The 12500-nt window shown below is 40.6% G+C and overlaps 1 protein-coding gene across 1 annotated transcript in view; it reads left to right on the top strand.

The window, feature by feature from the left end:
* C1QTNF12 (C1q and TNF related 12) overlaps nt 1-12500 on the top strand; it is a 998063-nt gene that overhangs the window by 938198 nt on the left and 47365 nt on the right. The window lies entirely within an intron of this gene.

Here is a 12500-nt window from a genome sequence, read left to right as displayed (position 1 = left end):
AGCACTATGCAGGCTACAGGCAGACTGGCTCAACACTGGCCTACATTTCCTATGGGGGAATGCACATGTACCAGCATATATAGCAGGCTCTACAGGCATGTCACAGCACAGAGTATGATACACCTGTGTGAAAGTGCATAACCACAACCAATGTGAACACAGCCACAGCCACATATGGTAAGCTAGCATAATATTACAGTATATGGACTATCTGTTCAACACCATCCTCATATGTGCCACACACACACTTACCCTACATATACTGGGCCACTACACAGTGTGGTCCAATGGCTGTCTGTGTTATGGGGCATGTGTGTGTATGGTCCTACGAACATGTAAGCTGATAGGGTAAAATACAGTAGAGCGGCATGTAACATCAGATAGAACAGGACCAAGAACAATGACATCTATCACAGTCTGTACACAGGCCAAAGTACATATTAACAATACACACACTGTCGACAATCACCATAAGTACACAGACATCAGTACTGTATACACAACCACAGAATGTCCAGTTTATGTCATAAAATATAACCCCTATTATACATAATGTGTAGCAGTCTGATATCTCACTGGCTTGTTATCAGATATGATGTCACTAATTATAGTGTACAGCACATATGCACCTCTTACTGCATGACATATATATAAAGGTTGACAGAGATGTGGCTGGAGGCAAATACGCTGGGCCAATATTGACATGTTGATGTGATAACCTTATAGATTTACTGTTGTGATAGGGTTTTTTGCAACATATGTCCTATGAGGGATATGAAGTCAGTAACTCTCACGGTTGTCACCATCTACAGACTGCAATCCTCACACTACTTTCTGCAGCTCACAGATAGGTGCTCTGTGGGTAACACATGAAACAAAAGGCACCACACACTGCCCACTCTGCAGATGACCCTACATATGAGGGTTTCCTCATAAACATAGCACTGACATGGCAGGTATTAAAACATGTAGGACAGCCATATCCACACACTCTGTTAAACCAACAGTACTCCAAATGCAGTATAGCAGCACTTAAAGTCTGTAGTCAGGTTAGACACATCCCCCCTGTGTGTTGCCCTGTTTCCACAGTGTATGTTGTTAGAGGTAAATCCCCAATCCATCTAAGATGCTGTTTGCCAAACAACAGATCGAGTTCCTGCTCACAGTGAATGTAAAGGCCCAACACCAACATGATGTTCCTAGATATTGGAGTGTGTTTCCATGCAATTGGCAGCAATTTCTGCAGAGACCATCAGCTGATCATGACCATCACTTACAAAACACAAGCTGCTGCCTAAGCAAAGCAGGTGTAAGTCTCTACAGCCACCAGAGAGGGAGTGAGAGAGGTAGACAGAGACAAAGAAAAGTCAGGGAATGATGGGAGAGTAAAACTTAAGCATGTTTGTGTCACACACCTACCAGTACAGGGTATTAAACCCCTGATGACTATGTAGTACTATCACATATCTATGCAGTTATTGGATGCACCACATAGGTTACATGTTGAGGATCCCTCAAAACATATATGTGATGGTGAGTGACATCTGCAACTGGGTATGGTAGCTATACAGTAGGTGTAGTACACGTGCCTGTCCACATGAACATGCAAGTATTCTCAAAACTTAAATATCTCTAGACAGATCAGCCACAATGAAAGGTTTAAGTATATTTAATAATAAATAACAAAAGAACACAAACATACTCAGTATATATTCACAGTGACATTACAGTTCAGAAACACAAGAAATATTAAAAACAACATTGCAAGACAGTCTCAAATAAATAAACAAAAATATCTTAACTAAGCTTCACTATATTCCTGACTGTATCTAAGAGAGTTACTATTGCCTAGTACACTTACTTCATCAGAGCAAGGCAGATGTGTTGAATGGTTCTTGTCAGGTCCAAGACAGAATACAGAATGCTCTGTCTCCCTCAGAAAGTTCTGAAATTAATATATCAAATATTACTGCTGGGATAGCTTGCAGAATGACATAATTTCTTGTCATCTGGATGTATCCCAGGTGAAAACTCCACTGCTGAATGCTTGGCAGTATTTAGCATCTACCTGTGAAAATACATAGACCTCAGATCTTTGGAGGATGCTGGAAGTCATAAAATAATCACATTCCTTCATAGTGTGTGTGTGTGTGTGTGTGTGTGTGTGTGTGTGTGTGTGTGTGTGTGTGTGTGTGTAAATCAAACCTCAAAGAGTGTGCGTGTCAGCTACTTGGGCAGGGACATGAAACACTGGTTGGACAGAGAGGGTACTGGACGTCTTGGCTTGGCCACTCAGCTGAGATCTCAACTCTATAGCTGTGCCAGTGAAGAGTCTTATTGGGGATCTGGACAAAGAGAGAGAAACCAGCCCTGGATTGACTGTGGTCTCTGTGTGCTCTTAAGGGAAATTGCACTTAATGCAGAGAGCTGCATCTGGAAATACTGTGTGTGTACTTTGTTCATGTTTGGATACTGCAGTATATATGGTGAGGCCTTGCTTTACTAAAGCCATAGGAGAAAATACATTTTCAAAGCTTGTGCCTGCAGCTTGGAGTACACTACTTCAGTGTAGCACAAAAGTCAGGAAATGTGGTACATTTTAAAGAGCCTACTTCAACAAGTACAAATGTTCTTTCTTTAGCAATGGCTTAAAATCTAACAAAAGGCAGAATACATTGTCTGGCATCTCTTAATTCCAGCTACTAGTATATTGTGTGCCTTGTACATTATCATACTGGCAGGTGAAGCTTGAAGTCTCAAGCACTTACTGCCAGAGCTTCAACTCACTGACCGTCTGAGTTCCTCCCTACCTAGGAAATCACTTTCAGCAAGTTTTGCCTGAAGTGATTCTGTTTTGGGGAGAATTTCCCCCTTTTTCAAGTAAGTGTGACCTTGTAGTTGGTATATATAAGTTGTAGGGGTGCAAGGAGAATTAAAAAACGTTTTTCAGCAAGATGTTTTTGGAAAATCAAGTTCAGAGTCTATGACCCTTGGTACATTTGCTTTCATCCGCTCATAGTGGAAGCTTAATTGTACATAGCAGTCTTTCCCTCCTTGTGTTACTTTAAGCACGATTTTCCTGACTATTAGATAAGTCTTACTGTTTCAGTCTGCTATCATATCTTGTCTGCATATGACTGTTTAGGTATTGCTTATCAATATACAGTAAGTACCATATCATTATTAACACCTGTGATTCTAAATTTAAACAAATCTGTAAGGGTCAATATTTTATTATTTATTTATTTATTTGAGTCCTTTGCAGTACAGGTCCAAGAAATAAGCTCCAAGTATAATAAATGCGCAAAAAGTGCAAAAAGCAGATAAAAAAAATTATAAAAATCATAATGACTTTAAGCAGTCTAGCAAACTGAATGCAAATAGAACACACAATAAAATGCATTTATTCATTTATTGAGATTTGATTAACGGGATAATCCAGTGGGTCAAAAAGGCCCATTTTCAGTGGAAGCCCAGGGAGAAACCTCCAGAAACATAAACTATGGCAGGATTAAATTACTGCAGAACAATTGTTAACAAAAAAGGTCTTCTTCATACATCCAATAAACATGAGACAATTATATACATAATGGTGTACAATAATTATTTACAGCGTTTTCACTTCTTGAGTGAGAAATCAGAAATAGTAAGCAGGCTAATTAACAGTCTACAGCAAATTAACAATGTGCAATAAAAATCTATACAGAGTATCAATAGATAAAAATATTTGTATGTCATGAATATTTTTATTTATTTTTTGTTGACTGTCATAATCCCACTAGGCTAGTGGTCTCTTTTTGGGGGAGACTAAGATGGTATATCATATTACTAGTGGAAATTTGACCAGGGCATCAGGGACTTCTCCTACTCCTTCTGATAGGTGCTGTGGGGTATTTTGTACTCACCAGAGTTACCACCAACTCAAACAGATGAGGCCTTGGTTTGATATCTCATCCAAAGGACAGCACACTTTGGGGGGCATCACTTCCCTTATGCCACACTGCAGTGTAAGCAGACCATCTGCTAGTGTGTGAATTGAAAATGCAACCTTCTGAACCTAAAGGAAATGTGACACGTTGTGCACCTGATAATGACACTAACTGAATAAAATTTAATATTGCCTGGGATGTGGCAGAAAATGTTCAGTGTATCAGTTCTCATACTCAGTCAACAAATTGAACAGTTAAATATATGGAAATAGTTTTAATAGGTCAGGTAGGCATCTTGAGCTTAAACCCATTTGGTAATAAAGATAAGAAAAAAGTTAAGAAGTAAATTCAGAATTATTATGTGATAGCTACTAGACATCTACAAGTAGTTTTTGTCTCAAGTTATAATTTTTAACTTCACTGAAAAACACAGCAGTGTTGAGAATGCTCTTCACTCTATAGGAACACAATATTCAAATCTGAGAACCATCTAAAACAATGAGTAAAAAGCTCACACATGAAATACGGCTCTATATTACCATCTCGAATGGTAAAAATGTTGAACGCTCACATGAGTGAAAACGGACTAAAATTAACTTGGTATTGTGGGGGGCTGCACCCCCTGCACATCCCGCTAAATATATATTCCATCTCCGAGGTCGCACTACAGTGAGGAAAGGACAAATATCCCAATCCTCACTGTACCGTGACCCCAAAAAAACAAGTTTGTTTTAGTCCGTTTTCATTCATGTGAGTGTTTGACATTATTACCATTCGAGATGGTAATATCGACCCGAAAAAACAACGGTTAAAAAAAACAAAAGAAAAAATCTAGTAAAGCTAGACTTTCTACTATGTGATTCCTTAAACCTGGTATTAGAGGCAACATGGGATATATGCAAATTACCCTTTAAGGACATCATGTGTTTCAGCTAAATGACAATTCTGAATGTCCATGACTTTTTCTTTTAAGTCTATTTATCGGCAAATTCAGCCAAAGAAAGCCAAACCCCACTATCTGTGGACATGCATGTTTCTGCCTTAATTTGCAGCTGAGACCTCCAAGGCAGAAACGCATTTGACCAGCACAACACAACACTAATCATGAGACACATAACTCTCCTAAACAGTGTGCCACTCAACCAAAGCCCCGAAGGCAAAACAGCATGCCCAACACACTAGTCATAGGTCACTTGATAGTGAGGCACACTGATGTCCCACTCACTAGATTGAATAAGGAGAAAGTAACAGTCAGCTGCCTGTCAGGTACCAGGATCTGACACATAATGCATGCACACAGGTCGCTCAACAACAGATACAAATATGACTCTGTCATTGTACATGTGGGTGTGAATGACCTGAGACATATCTCCCTGGCCTACATGAAAAGAGACATGGAGGAGCTCTTGGATTATGTAGCCCAGGCAGATATGACCCTAGCCCTGAGCAGTGTCCTACCATCATCTAGAATGATACCACAGTACAAGCAGAAAATGATTGATTTCAACAATTGGCTAAGTTTCTGGTGTCACTCTAAGGGGATCCAGTATCTGTCTGCCTGGGATGACACGACTGACAGGCCTCGATGCTTTGCCAGAGATGGCTTGCATCTGTCACCCCTGGGCTTTCAGATACTTGCCAAGGCTCTTGCCACTCCTATAGTGCCTTTTTTAGGCGGTGTTCCAAAGACCAAATTACCACTGTAACATCTACAAACAAATGCAATTTGAGGGTCATGTTGCTCAACGCTAGAAGTCTAAATCTCAAAATGCACTCACTCGAGGAACTCCTTAAAATGGAGAACATTAACATTTGTGCTGTAAGAGAGACCTAGTTCAAGGCAGCAGACAGCACCCCTGCACTACCAGGCTATAACTCATTCCACACCTTTCGGCCCCAGAACTTGGACCCAAGCTCCAAAGGTGGTGGTGTTTCTATATTCATAAAGGATTAACACACCTCTAGACTGGTAGCCCAACATAACGCATCAGAGATACTTCAGGTGCAGCTAACATTTGGTAAGACAGCAATTCAGGTCATAGCCTGCTATAGGTCCCCAACCATGTCCCAAGACTCGCACTCCACATTCCTAAGCACCTTGGAGAATATTAGGATCCAACCTAACATTCTCTTACTAGGTAACTTCAGCTACCCTTCCATTAACTGGGAAAACTACTCGTGTACCAATACACTTGCCCAACGTTTCCTGGAATTCATTAATTTCAATCCCCTGGACCAGCTCATTCTTATCCCCACTAGAGGTAGCCACATCCTTGACCTGGTCATTAATAACATGGGCGACCGTTGCTCCACACCAATAGTCGACTCCTCCCTGGTTAGATCTGATCACAAACTAATCACCTTCTAAATCCACCCCCCCCCCCCCTGCAAAGGTAACCACCATGAAAAACTTCTCCAAAGCTAACTTTGGGATCCAAAAAACAGAGGTGGCTAACTTCACTGCACCCGTGCAAATGGAGAATGGTTGCATGACCGCAGAGTCATACACCGATGCACTGTACAAACACGTATACAAATGCATGGCTTTCATCATACCCAATAGAACCAATACGCTCTCCTCAAAAAAAGCAAGCCAATCTGGTGGTCCCCTGCCATAACCAAACTCTACAACAGAAGGAGGAAACTGAAGTGGAATAAGATGAAGTCCCAAGACTGGAAAAACTCCCTTATCAGCCTCAACAAAATGTTGAGATCCCTCATCAAATCCTCTAAAGCTAGGTATGAAAACAGAATTGCAGCAGATAGTAAAGACAACCACAAGACCTTCTATAGTTATGTAAAGAATCTCCACGGCAAAACCCAGATTTGCTCTGAAGTACTGCACAATGGTACCACCTATACCGAGCCAACACATATTGCCAGTATACTGGCTGACAGATTCAGTGCCAATTTTACCCCCACCCCCAAAGCACCAGTCACAATACCAGTAGATTGCCAGGCACCCAGTATTATTGCTGCACAGGTTAAAACAGCACTGTCCAAGGCTAAGAATAGAGCTTCTATGGGACCTGACAATATCCCTGGTTGTGTTCTACATGAACTACAGAGTGAATTGGCAGCTCACCTGTGTGCCCTGTTCAGTCACAGCCTCACCTCAGGCTTTGTCCATGCCGAATGGTGCACTGCTACAGTCATCCCTCCCCACAAAGGAGGAGTGACTACTGACCCAGAGAACTATCGCCCCATTAGCCTGATGAGTCTGATATGCAAAGCTATGGAACACATCATCATGGACCTAATAAATAAGGATATAGGGAATCTCCAAACTCTGGATCCAATACAGTTTGGTTTTGTGAAGGGTAGATCATGCCTGCTCAACTTGGTTGACTTCTTTGAGTCAGTCACCTGAGCTGTGGATGAAGGCAAGGTGGTACATACAGCTTACCTTGATCTGGCCAAGGCTTTCAATACAATTTCCCACTCAGGAATCATAGAAAAACACACTAAGCTTGGCATCAACCCCTATATCACTAGGTGAGTTGCAAACTGGCTCATAGACAGAACCCACAGTGTGAAAGTAGCTGACTCCAAGTCAGACTACCAATTAGTCACAAGTGGAGTCCCACAGGGTTCGGTCCTGGGTCCTCTCCTGTTTGGTATCTACTTTTCTGAAGTCCAGGCCAACACGAACGGACTCTGGCTGACAAAGTTCACAGACAATTGCAAGTTGGGAGCTATTATTAACTCCCCAAGTGATTTTGACATCCTACAGAATGGCCTCACTGTGACTGACTGGTGTCAGAACCATGGCTTTAAGCTCAATGCCAAAAAATGTGTAGCTATCTTTTTTGGGAAAAACCCAGTTCCCATGAATTACCACACTGATGGTAGTCCACTGAACACAGAAGGCATTATAAGAGATCTGGGTACACAGGTTGACAGCAACCTCTCTTTTGATCACCACATTGCCTCTGTGGTCAGAAAGTCCTTCTGTGTGGCACATCTCATTACTAAGGGTTTTCCATCCATCCAGAAAGAGGTCATTGTCTCCCTCTACTCTTCCCTCATTAGGCCAATCATCGAGTACAATGCCCCATTTGGCATGTACCTCACTAGACACCTGCAACAACTGGAGAGGCCACAAAAGTACCTCACAAAGAGGATCCTAGGCCTTAAACACTTGTCCTATATGGAGAGGCTCAAAAAACTCCACCTATTCCCTGTCTCATATCGCCTATTTAGAGGCGATCTCTGCTTGACTTACAAAGCCATGTCTGACTCAGCTCTGTTAGACATGCTGCATCTAAGGAAATCCCAATCCCTGCACACCACATGCACCAGAGAACTCAACCTCATTACCACAATTAACAGAACATGCTGGAGGGACAGGTTCATAACCCAGAGACTGCCCATGCTATGGAACAGACTTCCCATACATGTCAAGCAGAGCAGCTCAATGACCCTCTTCAAGAGAAATCTTGATGAGTGGATGGGAAACAGAAAATTCATCCCGGGGATAACTCCGGTAGCTCTACTCAACAGAGGCACTGGGAACGAAGTTCCTCTGGCACTATGCCAGGGTAATCCTATGGCTAGGCTTGTAAAGGCCCCAGGGCCATTAGCCTAGTACACGCCTATGAACCTATATCCCATGTCACCTCTAATACAAGAGGTTTAAGGAATCACACAGTGGAAAGGCTAGCTTTACTAGATTTTTCTTTTTGTTTTTTAACCAATTGTTTTTTCTTTGTACCTTTTTATTCATTGTTTTAGTTTGCTAGTTGGGATATTTTGCAGTCTTCCTAAGGTTTATGTATATCAGTTGGATGTGACAACCCTGTGTTTCCAAATGTTAGCCAAACATTTCACTTGTGCTGTGCTAATAATGCTATAAGAAGGCAGACACATGCATGTCCACAGCTAGTGGAGTTTGGCTTTATTGGCCTGAATTTGTCCATAAATAGACTTAAAAGCAAAAGACATGGACATTTAGAATTGCCATTTAGTTGAAACACCTGATGCCCTTAAAGGGCAATTTGCATATATCCTAAGTTGTCTCTAGTGAAACAGGTTTAAGGAATTACACAGTAGAAAGTGTAGCTCTGCTAGATTTTTATTTTTGTTTTTTAACTGATTGTTTTTTTCTGTGTGACCTTTTTACTCATTGTTTTAGTTTGTTAGTTGGGATTTTTTTGCAGCCACCCTAAGATTTATGGATATCAGTTGGGTACGGCAACCCTGTGTTTCCAAATGTTAGCCAAACATTCCCTTTATGCTGTGCTGATGATGCCACAAGAAGGCAGAAACATGCATGTCCACAACTAGAGAGGGTTGGCTTCATTGGCCTGAATTTCTCCATAAATAGACTTAAAAGAAAAAGTCATGGACATTCAGAATTGCCATTTAGCTGAAACACCTGATGTCCTTAAAGGGTAATTTGCATACATCCCATGTCGTCTCAAAGTCTAAGAACCATGTAATGGGAAGGACAAAGAGGCACACATTGGGAATTTTATGAGATGCTAAGACATCTTTCCACATAGAATTCAACCTTCAGGTTCTGGGCATTGTTTGTAAATGCACCTTCAGGTTCTGGGCATTGTTTGTAAATGCACCTTCAGGTTCTGGGCATTGTTTGTAAATGCACCTTCAGGTTCTGGGCATTGTTTGTAAATGCACCTTCAGGTTCTGGGCATTGTTTGTAAATGCACCTTCAGGTTCTGGGCATTGTTTGTAAATGCACCTTCAGGTTCTGGGCATTGTTTGTAAATGCACCTTCAGGTTCTGGGCATTGTTTGTAAATGCACCTTCAGGTTCTGGGCATTGTTTGTAAATGCACCTTCAGGTTCTGGGCATTGTTTGTAAATGCACCTTCAGGTTCTGGGCATTGTTTGTAAATGCACCTTCAGGTTCTGGGCATTGTTTGTAAATGCACCTTCAGGTTCTGGGCATTGTTTGTAAATGCACCTTCAGGTTCTGGGCATTGTTTGTAAATGCACCTTCAGGTTCTGGGCATTGTTTGTAAATGCACCTTCAGGTTCTGGGCATTGTTTGTAAATGCACCTTCAGGTTCTGGGCATTGTTTGTAAATGCACCTTCAGGTTCTGGGCATTGTTTGTAAATGCACCTTCAGGTTCTGGGCATTGTTTGTAAATGCACCTTCAGGTTCTGGGCATTGTTTGTAAATGCACCTTCAGGTTCTGGGCATTGTTTGTAAATGCACCTTCAGGTTCTGGGCATTGTTTGTAAATGCACCTTCAGGTTCTGGGCATTGTTTGTAAATGCACCTTCAGGTTCTGGGCATTGTTTGTAAATGCACCTTCAGGTTCTGGGCATTGTTTGTAAATGCACCTTCAGGTTCTGGGCATTGTTTGTAAATGCACCTTCAGGTTCTGGGCATTGTTTGTAAATGCACCTTCAGGTTCTGGGCATTGTTTGTAAATGCACCTTCAGGTTCTGGGCATTGTTTGTAAATGCACCTTCAGGTTCTGGGCATTGTTTGTAAATGCACCTTCAGGTTCTGGGCATTGTTTGTAAATGCACCTTCAGGTTCTGGGCATTGTTTGTAAATGCACCTTCAGGTTCTGGGCATTGTTTGTAAATGCACCTTCAGGTTCTGGGCATTGTTTGTAAATGCACCTTCAGGTTCTGGGCATTGTTTGTAAATGCACCTTCAGGTTCTGGGCATTGTTTGTAAATGCACCTTCAGGTTCTGGGCATTGTTTGTAAATGCACCTTCAGGTTCTGGGCATTGTTTGTAAATGAACCTTCAGGTTCTGGGCATTGTTTGTAAATGCACCTTCAGGTTCTGGGCATTGTTTGTAAATGCACCTTCAGGTTCTGGGCATTGTTTGTAAATGCACCTTCAGGTTCTGGGCATTGTTTGTAAATGCACCTTCAGGTTCTGGGCATTGTTTGTAAATGCAAAAGGTGCACTAATCACGATTAAGTAATTTACAGATTGCACTGCAATGCACTAGCTTGTCAGTCTGCGTTCTCAATAGCCAACCTACTGAACTAAGATGGTGTCAGAATAATGTCTCTTAGGCAAAACTTTTATGATCTACACATTATATTTTATGTTGGGTAAAGCCTTTTACAATTCTTTTTTGAAGAAGTGACTATGACTGACAGACTGAATTTCACAATACATCAGGCATGTTTCCTGAAATGTTCTTATGAATTGACCGGCATTAATTAAATAGCTGAATAATGGCGTCTATATTATATTATCATACGATGAAAATAGCGAATGCTATTTCATTGTACCGATAATATCTAAACAGCAAAATATCGAACAAACGGAACAGCAATTTTTTTCCCAGGAAAAAATTTGCTGCTCCATAAAAAGAAAACAAAAAATAAACACAAATTTAAGTGGGGGGCTTCACCCCTACCCCCCCACTTAAATATAAGAACACCACGATCACACCTAAGTGGAGGAAATGGCAAAGTCCCAAAGACAGCCCACCAAATTTTTTCCTTGGGAAAAAATTAGATGTTCCGTGACTTTACTATTTTGCCATTTCGACAGTATCTGATCGACTAAATAGCATTCGCTATTTAATCCATTCAATACTGTCATATAGACCCGAATAATGCTTATGCACACCAAATGACTATATGTTGTAGCCATAGCATCTGCAAATATTCATATTACTTTTTTTTTCTTTTAAAATAAATTGTCTGTTATAGAGAACTGTGTTCCAGCCTTCTAGCTAAAAAAAATGTATTGAGCTCTGTTTAATTTAGAGAATATCTTAATTTACTGAGGGACACTTTGATGAATAAAGTTTGTGGAATAAAACTATTATACACCGACAAGGATTTACCATACCCCACTAAAAGTGGTTTCCACTAATCTATCTTTTTTTTTCTAGTAAAGATTCAGTAACTTGTTTTATGCAATTTGTGAGTTAACAAATTTCCTCTTAAGTGAACAGTACCAAACTTTACAAATCACTGTGTAGTGGAATCCTTTAGCTGCATAAAATATCCATACATATCATTTTTTTAGAGAATGTGTTATTCTTGAAAAAAGGCAACGTCATTGTATTGTCTCCCACACTAACCTATACCTGAAATTCATTTATTTTTATTACCTTTTTCCAGTGTATAGCTTCCAAAATATTTTACTTCTCTCTCTCAAGGGTATATTTCTTTGGAAAGAAATTCTTCTTTAAATGCAAAACTGCAGCATAAGCAAAAACCTCCTCTTATGTTAGTTCCAGAGTGTTTTGATGCACCAGCAACTTGAAACTAATCAACTAATTTAACACTGGACTTGTCTGAACATGGTTACAGAACTGATTGTAAAACAGTAAAAAATAATGCGTCTGGGTCAGTGCCCTCTGTTTATAAGAGTAGTGGTAAATTGCATTCACATCTCAATATATTTTATATATTTGGCTTTCTTGGTGCAGTTTGATAATGCTAGATTGGCAGCATAGTATTTTTCCTACAGTCACTCAGACTATACTGAGATTATAGTGAGTGTACCTGTCTGTCTGTCTTTATGATCTGGGGGTATCAGAAGTCACATTGAATTTACGAGCATATGCATGCAAAGTTGAATCACTTTGATTTAGAAATGATTTCATTCAGAATGTG

Source organism: Protopterus annectens, chromosome 2.part1 (assembly GCF_019279795.1).
Source record: "Protopterus annectens isolate FY-2018-M chromosome 2.part1, PAN1.0, whole genome shotgun sequence".
Lineage (NCBI taxonomy): Eukaryota > Metazoa > Chordata > Ceratodontiformes > Protopteridae > Protopterus > Protopterus annectens.
The sequence above is the reverse complement of the archived record's forward strand: the minus strand, read 5'-3'. Positions and strand labels throughout refer to the sequence as shown.